The following is a 20,300-nucleotide window of genomic DNA, read 5'->3' on the forward strand; positions in this document are numbered from 1 at the left end:
GTGATTTGCAAACCAAAAATGACTATGAGCACATGCTAAATTGCTGCTTCAGACTAGGTGTGCTGAGGAGTTCTGAAAAGGCAGATGACATTTCTCTTCATTTTCTCATGGGAGATAAGAGTTGGGCTTCCTGAAAAAACAAAAACAACTTTCATTTCTTTCCTTTGGGTAGGGTTAACCTTCATGATGTTGATTCAGGTGTGGATTAACCAATGGAAACAAATTCAGGATTTTTTTAAAAAGTCAAGGCTAGGGAGTGTTACCAAGGTCCTCTGGACTGTGATTTCAAGAGAAATTTTAGAAAGATGAGAGAGATGAGACATTCAATGTATTAAACACTAAAGAACTTCATTTCAGTGGTTCTCAACCTTGATTACAAGTTCAAACATCTGGGGAGGTTTTTAAAATACTTAAACCTCAGCTCCAGGCCCAGAGGTGGTGATTCAGTTTGATAGGGGCTCACCAAGTATTTGTTATTATTTATGTGATTTATGTTATCATTCATGTTATCATCTTCAGAACAGCTATGGGGGGGAGCTGTCTACTAGGTGATTAGCTCAGTCTCTGGTGGGAGAGAAAATGCCCACCAGGCAAAATTATTACGTTAAAGGGCTTTTAAAATCACTAGCTTTCACTACCACATTCACTAAATCACTGCTGAAAAGTCTTGCTCATGTTCTCAGACAAAACAATCAACATTTATAGTACAGGAAAGCTTCAAGTTGAATAAAAATGATAGTAAAGAAGATTTCATCTTATTGATTCAAACTTAGGCACTTTACCATGCATTTTGTTGTTGTTGTCATTGGCTGGGCAGTTTGGGGATCAGACCCTTGACCTTGGAGTTATAACACCATGTTTAACTGAGTGAGCTAAGTGGCCAGACCAATGAAGCATCTTGAAGAGCTAGTTGTTATCCAATGTAATTGAAAGTGCTGATAGGTTAATTAGGTTGACATCTTAAATTCTCATGACAATCTTTGTTTCATCTTCTCCCTGCCCCAAAGTAAACCATAAATCAAGGTTTACAAGGACTTAGAGGATTTTTTTCCCCCTAATGAATCTTCCAAAAGGTGTGGCAGTGTCTGGAGAAACCTGCTTTTCATTAGCTCCTGGGTTCAGCTGCCAATTTCCTCTGTGGTTTTTAGCAATCTCTTTTTCTGTTTTCCCATCAATGTAATCAGCAAAAGGCACCACATGCCCATGGACGACACTCACAACAAACAAGGCCCTACTGCAAGTACTTTCAAAAACGCAGAAAAGACACATACCCCTCCTCAGACATGCTGAATTTCCAAAACAACTCATTAATTTACAAAGTAGTGTAAGTGAGCCAACAGAGAATTGGTCATGGTGTACAATCCTAATATGCTGCTGATGAGAACTTTCAGCATGAGGCACTCCCCAGTTAAATGATAAAGAAAAAAATTAATAAATAAAAATTCCAGAGTTAAAAATTACAATAACTGAAATTTAAAAGTTCGCTAGAGGAGAACATCAGTAGATTTGCATGGGCAGAAGAAAAAATGTGTGAACCTGAAGAGAAATCAATTGAGATGTAACTGAAGAACAGAAGGAAAAATGAATGAAAAAAATGAACAGAGAAACATGGGACACCATTAATCACACCAACATACACATAATAGGAGTATCAGAAAGAGAGGAGAAAGAATCAGAAAAAAAAAAAATTGAAGAAATAACAGCGGAAAACTTCCAAAATGTATTAATAAACTGAAATCAATACATCCAGGAAACTCAATGAACTCCAAGTGGGATAAGCCCAAAGTTATCTACAAACAGACACAACAGAATAAAAATTCAGAAAGTCAAAGACAAAGAGAAAATCTTAAAGCAGCAACAGAAATATGATGTCTCATTTACAAGCTAACCCCAATAAGATTAATCATTGACCTCTCAGGCAGAAACAATGGAAGCCCGAGGAAGTAGATTACATATTCAAAGTGCACGAACAAAACAAACTAAAACTGTCAACCAACAATCCTATATCTAGCAAAGCTACCTTTCAGAAATGAAGGCAATATAAAGATATTCCCAGATTAAAAACAGAACAAACAAAAAAACAGTAAACTCACTGTTAGCAAACTCACCTTACCAGAAATACCAAAGGAAGTTCTTCAGGCTGAAAATAATTGAGCAGAGACAGTAATGGAGATCCACAGGAAAAAACAAAGAACACTAGTAAAAGTAATTACCTAATTTTTAATTTAATTATTAAGACACTATAAATGGATATTTTTTCTCATTTTTTTCTTAACTAGTTTAAAAGGAGTATAAAATAATATGTATGTAATGTATTGATGGGCCTATAACACATAAAAATGAAACGTGTGTAATTTATTTGCCAATAACAGCACAAGGAGCTGAGTGGGAGTAAAGCTGTAATGGCCTAAGGAAATGACTGTAGACGGTAAAGTAAAATCGTGCCAATGTATTGCTGGGGTTTGCAACATTAATAGATGTAGCAAACATTAATAGATTATTATTAATCTATTATTAGCAACATTAATAGATTATTATTGTAACAATAATACCACCAAGGCTGGAGAAGAGAATAGAGCTATGTAGGAGTAGCATTTCTATCATTGGAATTAAACTATTATAAGCTAATTCTGTTAAACTAAATATGGTAAACTATAGAGTGATCAATTTTTTTTCTTCTTTTTCCTTCAGTGACATGATTCAGATGCAAGCCAAGCACTTTTTAAAAATTAAAAAATTAATTGATAATCATTAATGAATTTTAAATGCCTCATTAGAAAATATTCACAATGTCAGTAGAAAGCCTGTTAAAGTCCCCAAAAGGCAGGTAGACTTCCAGCTGTGTTCTGGACTGTGGCCTTCTCCCTGAAATTTCACTAGAAACACATCTTCACCACCCTCCTAAACGGAGTGGAAACTATAGGCTGATGGTAAACACTTCCACCTCATACTTCAATGTTATAAATTTTTCCCAGTATTCTCCCCCTTATGTATGAGGGTACTTCAAAAAGTTCATGGAAAAATTGAATTAAAAGATAATATGAATCCTTACATGAGCTTTTTGAAGTCCCCTTGTATATATATTTTTCTTATACATATACTTTTTAAAATAGACTTATTTTTTACTGCAGTTTAAGGTTTACAGAAAAATTGTGAAAAAGGTGTAGAGTTCCCACATACTCTTTCCCTCTCACAGTTTCCCCTATCATTGTTAACATCTTGAGTTAGCGTGGTAAATTTGTATAATGGATGAACCACTACTGATACATTTCTATTAACTAAAGCTCATAGTTTACATTAGGGTTCATATTTTGTGCTGTACAGTATAGAACTGTAAGTTTTTTTGTTTTTTAAATATGACCAGTTAAGGGGATCTTAACCCTTGACTTGGTGTTGTCAGCACCACGCTCACCCAAGTGAGCAAACTGGCCATCCCTGTATAGGGATCCGAACCCGTGGCCTTGGTGTTATCAGCATCACACTCTCCCGAGTGAGCCACGGGCCGGCCCCTCCTTGTGTGAGTTTTGATAGACTATTTCTTTCATAGAACTGGTCCATTTTATCTAAGTTGTCAACTTTGTGGACATAGAGTTGTTCATACTATCCCTTTTTTTTTTTTTTTTTTTTTTTTTAAAAGATGACCGGTAAGGGGATCTTAACCCTTGACTTGGTGTTGTCAGCACCACGCTCAGCCAGTGAGCGAACCGGCCATCCGTATATGGGATCCGAACCCGGGGCCTTGGTGTTATCAGCACCGCACTCTCCCGAGTGAGCCACGGGCCGGCCCCATAATATCCCTTAATTATCCTTTTTTTGTCCTTGGAATCAGTAGTGATGGTGTTTCTTTCATTTTTCATATTATTATTTTTTTGTCTCCTCTCTTTTGTTCTTGGTAAGCCTGGATAGAGTTTCGTCACTTTATAGAACTTTTTTTTTTTTTTTTTTTTAAAGATGACCGGTAAGGGGATCTCAACCCTTGGCTTGGTGTTGTCAGCACCACGCTCAGCCAGTGAGCTAACCGGCCATCCCTATATAGGACCCGAACCCGTGGCCTTGGTGTTATCAGCACCGCACTCTACCGAGTGAGCCACGGGCTGGCCCTTTATAGAACTTTTTATAGGATCACCTTTTGGTTTTGTTGATTTTCCCTATTAATTTCCTGTTTTCAATTTTATTGATTTCTGCTTTAATTTTTTTTTTCTTTTGTTCACTTTGGATTTAATTTGCCCTTCTTTCTCTATTTTCCTAATGTGGATTATTTATTTTAGATTTTTGTTCTTTAATATAATGCATTCAATTCTTCAAATTCTCCCCCAAGCACTGCTTTTGGTGCATCCCACAAATTTTGTGAAATTGTACTTTCATTTCCACTTAGTCAAAAATATTTTAAAATTTCTCTTGAGGGTTTTCTGACCTATGTGTTACTTAGAAGTGTGTGTGCTTTTTGTTTGTGTTTTGGCAGCTGGCCATATGGGGATCAGAACCCATGACCTTGGTGTTACAACACAGTGCTCTAACCAACTGAGCTAACTGGCCAGCCAGAAGTGTGTTTTTTAATCTCCAAAATTTTGGATATTCCAGCTCTCTTTCTGTTGTTGATTTCTGGCTTAATTTCAACATGATCTTAGAGCAAACATTGTATAATTTCTACTTTTTTTAATTTTTAAAGGTGTGTTTTATGGCCCAGGATGTGGTCTGTCATGATGAATGTTCCATGTGAGCTGAGAAGAATGTGTATTCTGAAAATTGTTGGACAAAATATTCTATAAATGTCAATTAGGTCTAGTTGATTGACAGTACTATTCAGTTCAATTGTATCCTTACTGATTTTCTTAGTGATGGATCTGTAAATTACTGATAAAGGGATATTGAAATATTCAACTGTAATGGTGGGTTTATTTCTCCTTGAACTTCTCTTCATTTTTGCTTCATATATTTCATCAATTTGTTGTTAGGCAGTAATTAAGAATAGTTATATCTTCTTGGAGAATTGGCTCCTTTATCATTATATAATGCCCCTCTTTATCCCTGATAATTTTTCTTGCTCTAAAAATCTGTTTTGGAGCCGGCCCATGGCTCACTTGGTAGAGTGTGGTGCTGATAACACCAAGGCCACAGGTTCAGATCCCTATATAGGGATGGCTGGTTAGCTCACTTGGGAGAGCGTGGTGCTGACAACACCAAGTCAAGGGTTAAGAGCCCCTTACTGGTCATCTTTTTAAAAATAAATAAATAAATAAAAATCTGTTTTGTCTGAAGTTAATATAGCTACTCCACTTTTATTTGGTTAGTGTTAGTATTGTATATCTCACTCCGTCCCTTTATTTTTAATTTGTCTTTGTCTTTATATTTAGAGTTGGTTTCTTGTAAGCAACATATAGTTAGGTCATTTTTTTTTAATCCACTTTGTCATTCTTTTTCTTTTAATTTAGGTATTTAGACCATTCACATTTAAAGTGACTATTAGGGCCGGCCCGTGGCTCACTTGGGAGAGTGTGGTGCTGATAACACCAAGGCCACGGGTTCGGATCCTATATAGGGATGGCCAGTTAGCTCACTGGCTGAGTGTGGTGCTGACAACACCAAGTCAAGGGTTAAGATCCCCTTACCGGTCATCTTTTTTTTAAAAAAATAAGAAAAATAAAGTGACTATTGACAGAGTTACATTAATATCTACTGCATTTGTAACCATTTTCTGTTCATTGCCATTGTTCTTTGTTTCTTTTTTGTCTTCCACTCTTTTTCTGCCTTCTCTGATTTTAATTGAGCATTTTATATGATTCCATATTCTTTTTTCTATTTGCATATCAAATGTACCAATTTTGCAAATTTTTTAGTGGCTTCCCGTGAGTTTGCATTTACAACTAACCAAGTCCATTTATAATTAACACTATACGGCCTCATTGGTAGTATAGGTACCTTGTAACATCCCTTGAAATATTCTCATCCCATACTCTTCAATGTTCAAAATAGAGTTATTTTCTAGTGTTTTTCCCTATGTATATATTTCCTCGTATGCCTATACTTTTAGAAAAATATATACTTACTGATTTTTTCACTTCATAAATTGCAAACACAGGGATTTAATTTCAGATAAGATTATTCATTTAACAGATATTTATATATTTCTTGTTTCCACTATATAAAAGTAGAAGAGAAAAAATAGATGACTAGTGTGAAGGTACCAAAAAGCTGAAATCCTCACACAACTTGCCCCTTACCCTGCTGTGTAATTAGAGTAAGTGATCTCATTGTGCTATGTTAGCATTTTTCCGTGCCTATAAAAAGGCTTAATTAAAAACATTAAAGTAATTATATTACTTATACCTTAGTTTCTCTTTCTTTGTAATGACTATTAGGGCAGAATATCTTCCTCAGGGCATAGTAAAACATAAAAGTTAGATAACAACACGAGATATAAAATACTCAAATAAAGGTACCCACTATGCTAAGTGAAATAAGCTAGGTGCGGAGAGACAAATACAGCATGACGTCGCTTATATGTCGAAGTTTTAAAAAGTCGAACTTATAGAAACAAAGAGCGGGTAGTGGGAGCATCAAATCCGAACCTGACTGTTTTAAGTCTTGGTGACAATCTACTCCTTGGGACTGGAATGTGAAATGGGGCAGCCTTGTGGGATTGAGCCCTCAACCTATGGGATCTGACTCTATCTTCTGGAAGACAGTGTCAGAATTGAATTGGGTTATAGAACACCACGCTGGTGTCCACTGGAGAATCTGGAGTCACAAGTGTTGTTTTGAGTGGTGTGAGTGAGAACAGAGGGGAAAAAATACTTTGGGTTTTTCTTTTGTTTATTTCCTTCACCTAGGTGTCCATTTCCTTATTGAGTAAAATGGGGATCACAGACCTCACGTGTCAGGATGCTTGTGAGGAGTAAAGAAGACAGTGCTGGCATATAGTAGGTGATTAATTAATGGTCACTGGTCTTCTCAGTTCAAGCTAACCTTCAGATAATTTTATTATGGATGCATGGTACACTAGGGTTGGTTAAATCTGCTTGCTGAGGAAAACATGTCCACAACATCTTTTGACCAAGGCAAGTATTCTCTCAGCAGTGGTTCTCCCAGAACACCAGGCCATACATTAAGGTGTGACCCTAGCACCAAGGGGGCTTCTGTGGAGCATGACCTCTACTGCAGTGCTACTACGGCTGCAGACCTAAGATAACCGCACACTGGAGGCACAGACCACACAGTGAAGCTCCAGTGAGAAGTCTGGGGAGAAAAGAAGCAGGAAGTCCTAGGAGTGGAGTGGACACAGTCAATGTAGGTCTCTTCCTTATACAGTTGTCTCATGGTCACTTTGAAGAAGACTGGACCAGGCTTACCCAAGTCTGCCTTCTGACTGACCACATGATGTGGGGTGATGTGTCAGGCTGGGGGCCGTTGCTTGGTCTGCGGGCATCCAGATGGCCCAGGTGCCTACCATGTTAGATGTGGAGATTATAAAGAAAGGACATGATGAGTGTCTGACATACCCTCCCCCCTTCCAGTATTTATAGAGGGCTGATATGGATTTAATTGTGTCCCCCAAGTTTTATGTATTAGAAACTTGATCCCCACTGTGACTGTTAAGAGGGTGGGAAATCCTATTATGGTAATTGAAAGGTGGGGTCTTGAAGAGGTGATTTGCTTGTAGGACCATGCCATAGTGAATGGATTAATAATCATGGTCATGGGCATGGTTCTGAGGGCTTTAAAAGGACAGCATGTGAGAGTCTCTCTCTCTCTGCTCCACCATCTGCCATGTGAGACCCCTGCATTGCTGCCAAGGAACACCCTCACCAGATGTGTTCCCCAAACACTGGACTTTCCAGCCTTTAAAACTGTGAGCAGTAAATTTCATTTTCTTACAAATTACCCAGTTTCAGGTATTTATGTTATAAGCAACAGGAATGGACTAACAGAAGGCAGAAGCCAGATCTTCTGGAAGGTCCATGTGCTGCTTTTAAAATATGTCTACAAATTCTTTGAAACTCCTCTCCTCAAAAGACAGACCTAGTCCCTCTTCCTGATCCCTGCCCTTGGATATGGGCTGGCCCCAGTGATGTGCGTCTAATAAATAGAATGTGCTAGAAGTGATGGCCTATCACTTTCGGGACCAGGCCATACAGCTTTCTCCTGGCTCTCTCCTTTCTTGCTTTTGGAACCCAGCCACTGTGTTATAAGGAAGCTCAGGCCACCTGCAGAGGGAAGTGTGGATGCCCCAGCCAGAGCCTCACTTAGGTCCTCAGCTGACACCAGCGTCCACCACCACATGAGTGAGCAGGCTTCAGGTGATTATGGCTCCAGCCTTCAAGTCTGACAAACCACCCTATTTGCGCCCTGTCTGAATTCCTGTCCCACAGAAACTTTGAGAAATAAGAAATGATTCCTGTTGTTTTAAGCCAGCAAGGTTTGGTGTAACTGATTACACAGGAATAAACAGCCAATACAGCCATCCTGTTGAGACAAGCAAGAGCATCTTTGAAGCAATTCCATGACTGGACCTATTATATTTAGGCTCAGGCTTCAGACGACTGTCATCTATTTATTTTCCAAAGGCCATTGAAGGGTCTAGGTAAGAAAACCTTTTTTTTTAGTTTTAGAAAGTAAAGCAGTGATTCTCAACAGGATACCATTCCCAGAGCGTGTTTTGGAAATTTGTAGAAGCATGGTTGGGAAGTACAGTTGGGGTGGAGCTCGGATTCTAAATATCCAGCAATGTGCAAGGAAGTCCTGAAAAGTAAAGAATTTTTTCCTACCCCACTCAACTGTTTCAAATGTTCTTTGCTCCTGACTTCTGTTGGGCATGGCCAGTGTGAGGCACAGAGAGGAGCCTGGAGGCTGGAGGGAGAGAGGGGTGACGGCACTGACTACCCAGTTTCTCCTTGCTAGGCTGTGGGTTAGCAGTGGCCAAGTCCTTCTGCCCAAGGCTACAGCTCTAGTGGAGGTCTCCCTTTAGCTCCATGACTCACTGACTCCACTGACTGCTGCCTTCCAGAACCCCCAGGAACAGGAGACATAATGGCTTCCCACCTTTTCCTGCCCCGGAGAACTTCAGTCTTCACTGATGGCTTCCCGTAAGCCTGCTTAAACCCTCATTCTTCACTCCCTCTGCCAAGCATGCCATCTGTTTCCTGCTGGGCACCTATTAATACTTCATATGTCCACAATTTTCCCTCTTTAGAAGGGAAACATGCTTATATTAAGATTGTTTCTGGGCCAGCCCATGGCTCACTTGGGAGAGGTAACACCAAGGTCACGGGTTCGGATCCCTACAGAGGGATGGCCGGTTCGCTCACTTGGGAGTGCGTGGTGCTGACAACACCAAGTCAAGGGTTAAGATCCCCTTACTGGTCATCTTTTTGTTAAAAAAAAAAAAAAAGATTGTTTCCCTATTTATCTTAGTTATCTACCAAGATAGATAACTCTGGTCTATCTTGTCTGAACATTAGTTTTTAATCTTCTCTCTACCCTAACTCTTCTCTTTTATCTTTCTGTTACTTCTTATCTGGAATATATTCTGAGCTTCTCACTTATTTTCAAATCCAAACTTATTCATTATAAGTAGATAACAACTATCTAAGTTCTACACATGGGTGCGAGCATTTGCTCTTTTATTATGTTTTCTAGTGTAGTCATGCTACAGCAATTATATATCAAAATACATATTAAATAGTATTTCTTTATAAATTACTTTTCTTCTATTTATTTATATTATAGTTTGGAATATATGTGTATTCATATATATCATATACAACATATACCATATACAACATATACCATATATAACGTATATATATATGTACTTAATTATATATGTGTGGGTAGGTCATGTTATCTGTGTATTCCATTTCTGGACAGTAAAGGGGATTTACCTAATAATAATTATAGTAGTGAGGTGATTAGGCTTCACAGGGATGAGGGCCCCTGACATGAGAGCTCCATAGTGTTTGAAAAGGATTTAACAGGGTCTCCTCTATGAGGTTGGCCCGACAGACTCCTTACAAAACCTGTATGATTTTGTGGCCTTCCAGAAAACAGCAGTCAGTCAATCAACCCACAAAAGGACTCCCAAGCACAAGAAGCTATTGTTTGAGCTCCTTTGCCCTAGAATAGTCTGGAAGTATGGTGGGAATTCTGAAACCCATCTAACCATCTGGAAGCCTCAGGATTGCTCAAGATGTTGAAGTAAACGTCTCCTCGGGTGTAAATGGACAAACAATGAGGCCTCCTTGGCCCACATTTGCTTATCCTGTCCTCCACTTCCCATGACATTGGAAATATGCACCAACCTAGGTTACAGTGTCCTGGACATCATCGTAAGACACCCTCTGAAGTAGAGGGCTTGACTGCTGAATACAGGACTAATCCTACTGGAACATGCCAGTGCCTCTTGGAGAGTTCCAGGGTATTAAAGAATAGTAAGGAAAGTGCACCACAACACACCATCCTATAGATCGACTCATATTCTTAATTCTATTATCCTTCTATGTCCTCATAAAACACCCCATTGTGACTTCCTTTAGAAAGATGCCAGATAAAATGGAACAAGACAATGACACAAAGTGCACTAGAACAGAGCTCACACATAACAATGAGACCTTGACTGCTGTAATCCTTACAGCTCCATAATACCATCCTCTTCCAAGAAATTGGGACTCATTTGCAGACATGACCTCATTTATCTATACATCAAGTCTATACACAGGTGGGGTGTTATCATCCCCATTATACCTTATGCAGTTAGGACTGTCTCAAGATCACCTGGAAAACTGGCCATAAAGACGAGCCTGGAAACTTAGTTCTGCAATTTTCACTTTCATTTTGCCCCTGTTAGAGCTTGTTACCACTGGCTGCAAGGCTCAAGAAACATTTAGAAAAACAGATACGTACGCTGCCATCCAAATGTGAAAACTGCAATATCGATGCCTAAGTGCTTGAAACTCTCTGCAAAAGAAGAAGAAGGAAAAAAAAGACTCTCTTACATCACTAGAAGAAACTGTAGAACACCTCTGGCTAATGCACATGCCAAAAGTACATGTGTATTTTAAATGTCACATCATGAAAAGAAAAGGAAAAAAATGAAATATTAATTTCCAAAATCAAGAAATATCCCTTTCCAAAAACCAAAAAAAAAAAAAAAAACCAGCACAGATAAGGTGCAGATAGGTTCCTTCTCAAGCCCTCTGCTAGTAGAGGTATTAAAACACACATGAAAGAGAATCAGAGAAATGGGAAGAAATATGAGTATATAGAAATGATTTGTCTTTTAAGACATCTAATCTCAATCTCCAGTAACTGCAATCTTCTCCCTACTTGGTGTATCATTCAATGACAGTCACACAATCTCAAGCCGCTCAGGGTCTTCTCAGTTAACACATGTACCACCCACCCATGTGATGACCTCATGATCCTACATAACAGAAACGTCTGCCTTTGAGCTGAGCACATCTCAGCCTGTTGTTAATATGAAGCTTATTTCCCAAGTCAGAAAAATTAATTCATTACAACTATAATAGAAATACAGTTTTAAAATAAAATTGAAAGTATCTCTCCAATGCGCTAATTTAAGAGTTTGGTTTCCCCCTGACCCTTACTGCGAAGCTCTGCCAGACATGCTTTCAGGCTTCAGGGCATCTGTGAAGTGGGATGGAGCACTAGGCCTGGCGCTGAGGGCTGGCACTGTGTAGTGACCTGGGTGACCTCCTACAAGCCACAGTACATTTACCTGGAACCCACACCATAAAGGAATAGGGCCAAGCCAGAAAGACTTGGGAAGCCCTGTTCCTGAACTCCCACCTGCTTATATGTGAATTTGCTTGAGAGACTAGAGATAATCGCTGTACCCCTTTTTTGGCCACACCTGGGCCAGGTCGTGTCTCCCTTTGTGCCACCCCAACATTGCCAGAGAATTATCTGACCCATCTTTATGTGCCCATATAATGTTAAAGACATTTCTACACTTACTACATTGCCTTGTGAATGTTTCTTTACCTTGTCTTCTCCCAGTGAGACTGTGAACATCTCAGGATCATCACATCATCAGGATCAGGGTCCCTTACATTTGAGCCCCAGCAGCCCAGCTGGGCAGGACACAGTAAGCACCCAACAAGGGGCTGTTAGCGATCTACACATTGAGCGAGTTATCAAACTAACACAAATGAACATATCTGCGGGAGAAATCTGTCTTGTTTTTAAAGTTAATCTACTTAAATACTCATAATCTAAGATGACTTTTCTGTTTTTTTTTTAAAAAGGAAGTTCTGAAAAATTCTATTTCCTGGACCCCCACCCCCCCAAAAAATTATTTTTGCATCAATGTATTTAAGCAGGCAAGTTAGTGAGACCCATTATTCTATTTTCAGTAGAATCTTGAACTCCAAGGAACTCAAAATATATAAGTAAGACTGAATTTACATTTGTAACAATTTTGAACAATAAGTTGGAGGAAGATTTAAAAAAAAATAGCCATTTATCATCTGACCCCTTGCTGGAACCCATAAATCAGTTCTAGAACTCTGTACTTTAAATTCACTGAATTAGTGATTTTTTTCTTATCATCTGTCTTTCTAAAGATGATAACTTTATAGTCAACAGCACAGATCCTTTTTTTTTTTTTTTTTTTTTAAAGATGACCGGTAAGGGGATCTTAACCCTTGACTTGGTGTCAGCACCATGCTCAGCCAATGAGCAAACCAGCCATCCGTATATGGGATCCGAACCCGGGGCCTTGGTGTTATCAGCACCGCACTCTACCAAGTGAGCCACGGGCCGGCCCAGCACAGATCCTTTTATTTCATTTTGTAAAGCCCCACTACAACAGAACCCCAGAATATCAAGTGCACGAAAGAGAAAGACAATCTGGTAAAAAGTCTGATTTTTAATAATCTGAGTTTTCGAGCTGTCTAAACAACTAGTGGCCCACCGGGGTGGCAGCAGTCTCCTCCCTTCTGTCCCTAAGGCTCATCAAGAGTTGCCTATGAGGGCCAGCCCATGGCTCACTTGGGAGAGTGTGGTGCTGATAATACCAAGGCCATGGGTTTAGATCCCTTTCATAGGGATGGCCGGTTAGCTCACTTGGGAGAGTGTGGTGCTGACAACACCAAGTCAAGGGTTAAGTTCCTCTTACTAGTCATCTTTAAAAAAAAAAAAAAGTTGCCTATGGACAGTCTGGCTAGTTAGCTCAGTTGGTTAGAGCGCAGCCTTGTAACACCAAGGTCAAAGTCAAGGATTTGGATTCCCATACCAGCCAGCTGCCAAAAAAACCCCCAAAAACAAAAAGAAAAACAAAACAGTTGCCCATGGAGTTACCTGCCTATCTCGTTGTCCTTACCTTCCATTTAAAGGTTTCATCTATCCCCCAAATACTTACTGAGTGTCAGCCCTGAGTGCTCCCTGGGAGGGGAAACCATGGGAAAGATGTTGCAAGACATCATGATAAAAATAAACAGACAGAAGTTTATAAAATGTGCTAAGAACGTCAAAGGAAAGAGTGGGGTGGGTGAATTCAGAGAAGAGGTGCTTGAGCTGGACCTTGAAGGATGAACAGGAGTTTGCCAGGTGGTGCTATTCAACCCATGGAGAGCAGGAAGGGGAGAGGCCCAGAGCGCAGTGTCCTGAAAAAATTCTAAGTAGCTTGAAGTGGCAGGGAATACCACGGGGTGGGGAGGGGAAGCAGAGAGGAACAGTGAATCATGCTTAAAGCTAGGGGCAAGGTGGTATAGATGGGAACAGAGCTGAGATTTTATGCTGGAGTAAGGAGCCACTAGAGGTTTATGAACAGTTCAGGTAAAGGGTCACGGTTCTATTCAGATAGTAGGAGAGCAGAAAAATGAAAAGAGGTGAAGAGACGTGGGAATGGCTAAAACACCAGCTGAGACACTTGCATTAGTCCCGGGGAGAAAGGACAAGGGCCCAAGGCTACATCCAAGGCCGAGGCAACGGAACAGATCAAAGAACGCAGAGCAGGCAAGGGGTGCTTGGTAACTGACACCATGTGGGGTGAAGGGAAAGGGAGCTGCTGGGAGAGATGCTAAGAAGGTGCTTAATCTTTTGTGAAACCAAAGAGAGTTGTGAAATCAGTGGAAATTAGGGAACTACAGGAGGAGAGAGAGAGGTTTGGGAAGGCAAAGAATGGGGTGAGTTTGAGACATGTTTAGATTGAGGTACCTGATGGTCATTCAAGCAAAGACTGCCTGGAATTGCAAAATGGACCTGGAGCTCCGGAAAACCACTATGGGATAGATCTTGTATTCTCCCATATAGACAGAGTTTGGTTTTAATTCAAGAGATTGCAGAGCCATTGTAACTCCAAAACAATGGAGCAATACTCATTCCACAGACGTGATAAAATCAGGAAAGCTAATCTGGCAGCTGAAAAAGATGGCCTGATGCCAAATCAGACTGGGACGTTCTATGGTTTTGTTTTGGGGGGTGGTTGGCTTTTTCGGGGGGTGTGGGGGGGAGCTGCAATGTTATTTGCTTGTTTGTTTGTTGTGGTCATGTAGATATCAGCTGACTGTCTTCTTCCCAGAATGTACTTAATTCCTAGGACCTGGTATATATTCACTGGCATGAATCTTTATGTCTGCCTGTAGGTGAGAAGAACGTGTTTTGTCACATCAGTCAAAATGGGAAAGGGTAAAAAGAAGGCATTACAAAATAAAGTTAAGACAAAAGTTGCTCTTCTGCTTCTCTCTCTTTTTTTTTAATTTTTATTTTTTTTTAAAGATGACCGGTAAGGGGATCTCAACCCTTGGCTTGGTGTTGTCAGCACCACGCTCAGCCAGTGAGCAAACCGGCCATCCCTATATAGGATCCGAACCTGTGGCCTTGGTGTTATCAGCACTGCACTCTACCGAGTGAGCCATGGGCCGGCCTTCTGCTTCTCTCTTTGAAAGACTTGATTAGACCTATTAGGATGGTCTTTCGATATGGGTGAGCAGGGTGTGCACTGAACAAAACTAGGGATTGCAGTTTGCATCTCTGAAGAAACAAGTATCTATAACAAAAAATTTCAGGCAGATGGCAGTAAAAATGCCTTAAGGAAAGAGACAACGTTCTCTAATTTGCACAAAGATGCTGTCTGCGCTACCAGAAACTCTCCCTCCCAGTTGAAGACAGACGGCTAGTGTGAAACATAAGAGCAGTAACATATATTCATTTCACCCAGAACTAGAAGGCCGAAAAGAAACACAATCCACTCATTCTCCAGTTGCTGGAATCACACTCTGAACATCAGCCTGGAATTCAGTCTTTAGCCAGAACGAACACAATTCAAGATATAATCAGGCTTAAAATCTTGTTGCAGTCAAATGCAACATTCTTTTACCAAAAGAGAATGTATAGCATCTCCAGTTTACATCTTGTAGAAGTGGAGAAGGAAGCCAGAAGATATCTTGACTTACCTAGTTCTTTGCTAGAATTCATATATTAATTTCTTTTCTTTTTTTTTTTTAAAAGATGACTGGTAAGGGGATCTTAACCCTTGACTTGGTGTTGTCAGCACCACGCTCAGCCAGTGAGCCAACCGGCCATCCCTATATGGGATCCGAACCCGGGGCCTTGGTGTTATCAGCACCACACTCTCCCGAGTGAGCCACGGGCCGGCCCCATATATTAATTTCTTAAGTGGAAGATTTTCTCTTATATGGACATTTATCATCAAGAATGCCACTAATAACATTTTAGTGTTGTTAAAACAAATTTTGGAGAAAGAAATACTACTTACATCCATTACACCTGAACTTGTTCATTTGCTTTTTTATGTACTTATTGGCTGGCATTCCCCAGAAACTGTAAGACCCTGTCTTGTTTATTGCCAAATCCTTAGTGCATAGAACAGTGCCAGGCACATAGTAGGTGTTTAATAAATCTTCCTTTGGCTGACCAACAAAGCAAATTTATTTAGCCTTTTATATTAAGATTTAAAAGAACTTAGTCACAATGAAAAGAAGTCAGGAACTGGGCCAATTTAAGATTATAATGATAATCATCTTGATGAAAATGGTGAATATTTATTGAGCAATGAATGTGCCAGGCTACTGTTCTTTTTTTTTTTTTTTTTAAAGATGACCGGTAAGGGGATCTTAACCCTTGACTCGGTGTTGTCAGCACCACGCTCACCCAGTGAGCTAACCAGCCATCCCTATATGGGATCCGAACCTGCGGCCTTGGTGTTATCAGCACCACACTCCCCCGAGTGAGCCACAGGCCGGCCCAGGCTACTGTTCTGATGTCTTAAATAAAGGTGGCTCCAACCAACCACAGATCAAAATGATCAAAAAGAAAAATTGTTTGTACTGAGCTGGGGTGGTTTTTTGGGGTTTTTTTTTTTTTTTTTTTTTGGTATAGATTGTTTTTTCTTGTCCTTATTCCCTAAACAATACAGTATAATAACTATTTACGTAGCATTTACATTGTATTAGGTATTATAAATAATCTAGAGATGATTTAAAGTACACGGGAGGATGTGCATAGGTTATATGCAAATACTCCACCATTTTATATCAGGGACTTCAGCATCTGCAGGTTTTGGTATTTGAGGGAGATCGTGGAACCAATCCCCCATGGATGTCAAGGGATGACTGTACATGGACCCACTGTGTCCTCACATGACCTTTGGAACCTCAGGCAAGTTAGGAAATTTTCCCAAATTCAGCCAGTTGGCGAGTGGCAGAGCCCACATTCAAACATGAACTTGTGCATTCTCCACAATAGGAGCTTTAGTTGCCGTTGTTAGTCTGAACAATAACATCCTTCCACTCCCTTTAGTGCCCAGAGACTGATAAATACGGACAAACTGAGGTAGCTTTCTTGTCCTCCTTTCAAGAATGATGTACACTTAACTCATTCAACAGTCATTTTCTCCATTTTGCTAGTGGAAAAACTCCTGAACAAATAAGCAGATGTTTTGCTCCCTGAGCAGTTTCGTCTGAATACCGCACGGTGTGTGTAAGGTCCACACCCTTGATTAGCTCAAATATGGTTCTGCCCATGCATCACAAGGCCTGAGATTCCATTTCATCCCACCATTTTGAAAATTCTCATACAATATAAGCTTCAACAGGGGCTTTTTTGTTGTTGTTAATGCTATAAACAAACAGCAGTTGGCACAATACTGAGTCAATGAATGAATCCGTGCTCTGAGAACCCCGAGACAATATATAACCCCCACACCCTAAAAAGAAAACGGTTATATTACTTATCTGTATTTTATTTTAGAGCAGTAAATTTCTATGCAATTATAAAAATAGTGTCTTTTTCCTGTCTTCAATCATTTCCATAGTTAAAATAGAATTAAAAGTCTCAATCTCACAAGTATTTGAAAAGATACAAAGTCAGCAGATTCCTCTGAGGTCTTAGCTATCCATGTTGTCCAGGGAAAATGCTGGCCTCTGGACAACTGAACCCTGATTGTTGAGAAGTTGGCCAGCTACCACTTTCTACCTGAACTGCGGAAAGGACCTACAGGGAAAGGACCTACACCGTGTTTAGGGCGCCCCCTTCTGTTCGAAGGGCTGAAGCCTTATGGAGAACCAGGGCAAGGCTGTCTGTGGATGGGGATCTTAGGTCAAAGGTCAGAGAATCACAGACTTTCATTCTAGGAAAGGACCTTACAGACAACTAGTTCAAACCCACACATTACAAACGAGGAAACTGAAGCCCAAAGAGGTCAAATGGCTCATCCACTGTTATATACACGGTTAAATCTCAAAAGGGAAAGAAGCTGGATTCCCTGACTTGAGCCTCCCACTAACAAGGGGAAACTGAACTCATAACTGAGTCCTGAGACTCTGGGGAGTGGTTTGAGACTTACAGGAGTGGCCTGAGACCCAGCCTCTGGTAAACAGATCACCTCTTATCTCACTAGCATTGTCATTTAAGAAAATCTGAACATGATGCTCAGTCTTGCTTAACTATAAATATGGTAATAATAATAATAATAACTTATTAAGGGATAATTTGCTTTTCTTAAAATATTAAATATATGGGTACCTGGATGCATTATTTAAATTACAAAATAAATACATTGATAAGGTTCCTTTTCTCAGTAGGCAGGGTTTGTGGTGTTATGATTTCGTAAGCACACCAATGTGCAGGATTGACTCAAGACACCTCAGCGAGGCCGGTGAGGAAGTTCACATAGCCCCAATCTACCTTACCCATCCTGCCTCCTGCCACACCTCCCCACGCTCCATCTTCCAAGCTCCCACGGTTCACTGCACCTCTGAATAGTCCTGGTCACACTGTGATCAGTGGTTTGCACATCCATCTCTCATTGCTCCGAATACTGTATTTCCTTTTTTTTATTTTTCCTTTTTAAGGATGACCGGTAAGGAGATCCTAACCCTTGACTTGGTGTTGTCAGCACCACACTCTCCCAAGTGAGCGAACCGGCCATCCCTATATAGGGATCCAAACCCGTGGCCTTGGTGTTATCAGCACCACACGCTCCCGAGTGAGCCACAGGCCTGCCCTTGTATTTTCTCTTCTAAAATAGTATCCTACTTGAATGCCTAGTGCAGACTGGAAAATAGGGAGGAAGGGCTGGCATTGAAAATCGTAACTTTTTACCACCAGAGTAAAAACTGGTTTAGGCAAGAATCATTAGTGGATGCATAATCTTAAGGTGTCTCCCCGAGATGGTCTTAGGTACAAGGGAAAAAATTGTAACTGTACAAGGCAGAAAGCAGGCACCAGCAAATGTGATACCCTGAGAAGGACAGCACTTCTGTTAAGTATTCTGAGGAGGATTGCATCACCTCAACATAGTCACGTGGGAAACTTACGCAAACCCCAAATCAGAAACGATCAGCTGCCAAAAAGAAGGACCTTCTCGCGGCAGCCGGGCTTAGCCTTTGTACCGCGCCGTTCGCCACGTTGGTTGGTTTGTTGTTTCTGCATTTGAATTCTCACATTTGTTGCATCCCTGGGAAAGACCCCCAGGGCCTGTCCCCTGTGTGAAGACGGCCGAAGTCACTCCGGGGCAAACGTCCCCGGGGCGTGCCCTCGGGGCCCTGGGCTCGCCGCGCACGTTCTCTGCGGGCTGCGCAGGCGGCTGCCCAGGCCGGCTGGCCGGAGCCCTTGCTTGGCCGGGCCCGGCTCCTGCCCACCGCTCCGAAGGGCGCGGGGAGCGCCAGTCCCCGAGCAGCGAGGACCTCGAGCGGCCGCCGGAGCGCACGGCTCCGGGACTCGGTGTCCCGGCTGCACCCGGCCCGCAGGCCACAGCCCGGCCCTGGACCCGCTGACCGCACCCCGCGGACTCTGTGTTCGTTTTTCCAGACACAATTCAGATTGCGGCTCAGATTTTGAAATTTCCTGAAACTGTCAGTGTAGGGACCATGTTTGGATCTTGTTTCGTTTTTAGACCAACTTGGTAAAAACGCTCTTGAGGCCAGTCCTCCCCGAGCCTCGCGCAATTTCAATGCATGTGAGCGCTGAAGAAAACAACAGAAAGAAGGACGCTGTTCTTTAAAAGTTGTCATAAAAAGGGCCGGCCCGTGGCTCACTCGGGAGAGTGCGGTGCTGATAACACCAAGGCCACGGGTTCGGATCCTGTATAGGGATGGCCGGTTCGCTCACTTGGGAGAGCGTGGTGCTGACAACACCAAGTCAAGGGTTAAGATCCCCTTACCGGTCATCTTTCTGGGGAAAAAAAAAAAAAAAAAAAAAAGTTGTCATAAAAGACAAAAAAACAAAAGAAAACAAAAACCCCAGAAATATCCGAGGTTAAAGGAGACTAGGGACATGACAACTAACCCTAATCCTAGGTTGGATCCTGTACTAGAAGAGAAAAAAGATGTTAACTGTTAATTTATATTATCCAATTGTCAGACTGGAGTATGAATGGTAGGACATGTAAAGGAATTGCATCAGTGTTAAATCTTCTGAATCTGATAGCTGTACCGTGCTTGTGTAAGAGAATGTCCCTATTTTTAGAAAATGAACACTGATGTATATAAGGGTCTATGATGTATGCAACTTAAATCGTTCAGGAAAAAAGTATGTATGTATGTACAGAGAGAACATAAGAGAAGGGAGAGAAAGCTTGCCTGCCCGGGAAATATGAAAACCCCTGGGGCAAAATGTGAACAAATACGTGAATCTGGATAAAGACCGTATTGCTGTTCTATGTACTACTTTTGCAACTTTCTATTGAGTTTTAAATTCTTCCCAAATAAAATGTCTAAAGTTTACAAAAGTAACAAAAGTGCAGTACAGCTGTGAGGAACCACCTGGGAAAAGGTGAGCCGGGAAGGCAGGTGAGTGTGGGAGCAGTAGGAATCCCTGCT

The sequence above is a fragment of the Cynocephalus volans genome, chromosome 1, assembly GCF_027409185.1.
Source record: "Cynocephalus volans isolate mCynVol1 chromosome 1, mCynVol1.pri, whole genome shotgun sequence".
NCBI classification, from domain to species: Eukaryota; Metazoa; Chordata; class Mammalia; order Dermoptera; family Cynocephalidae; genus Cynocephalus; species Cynocephalus volans.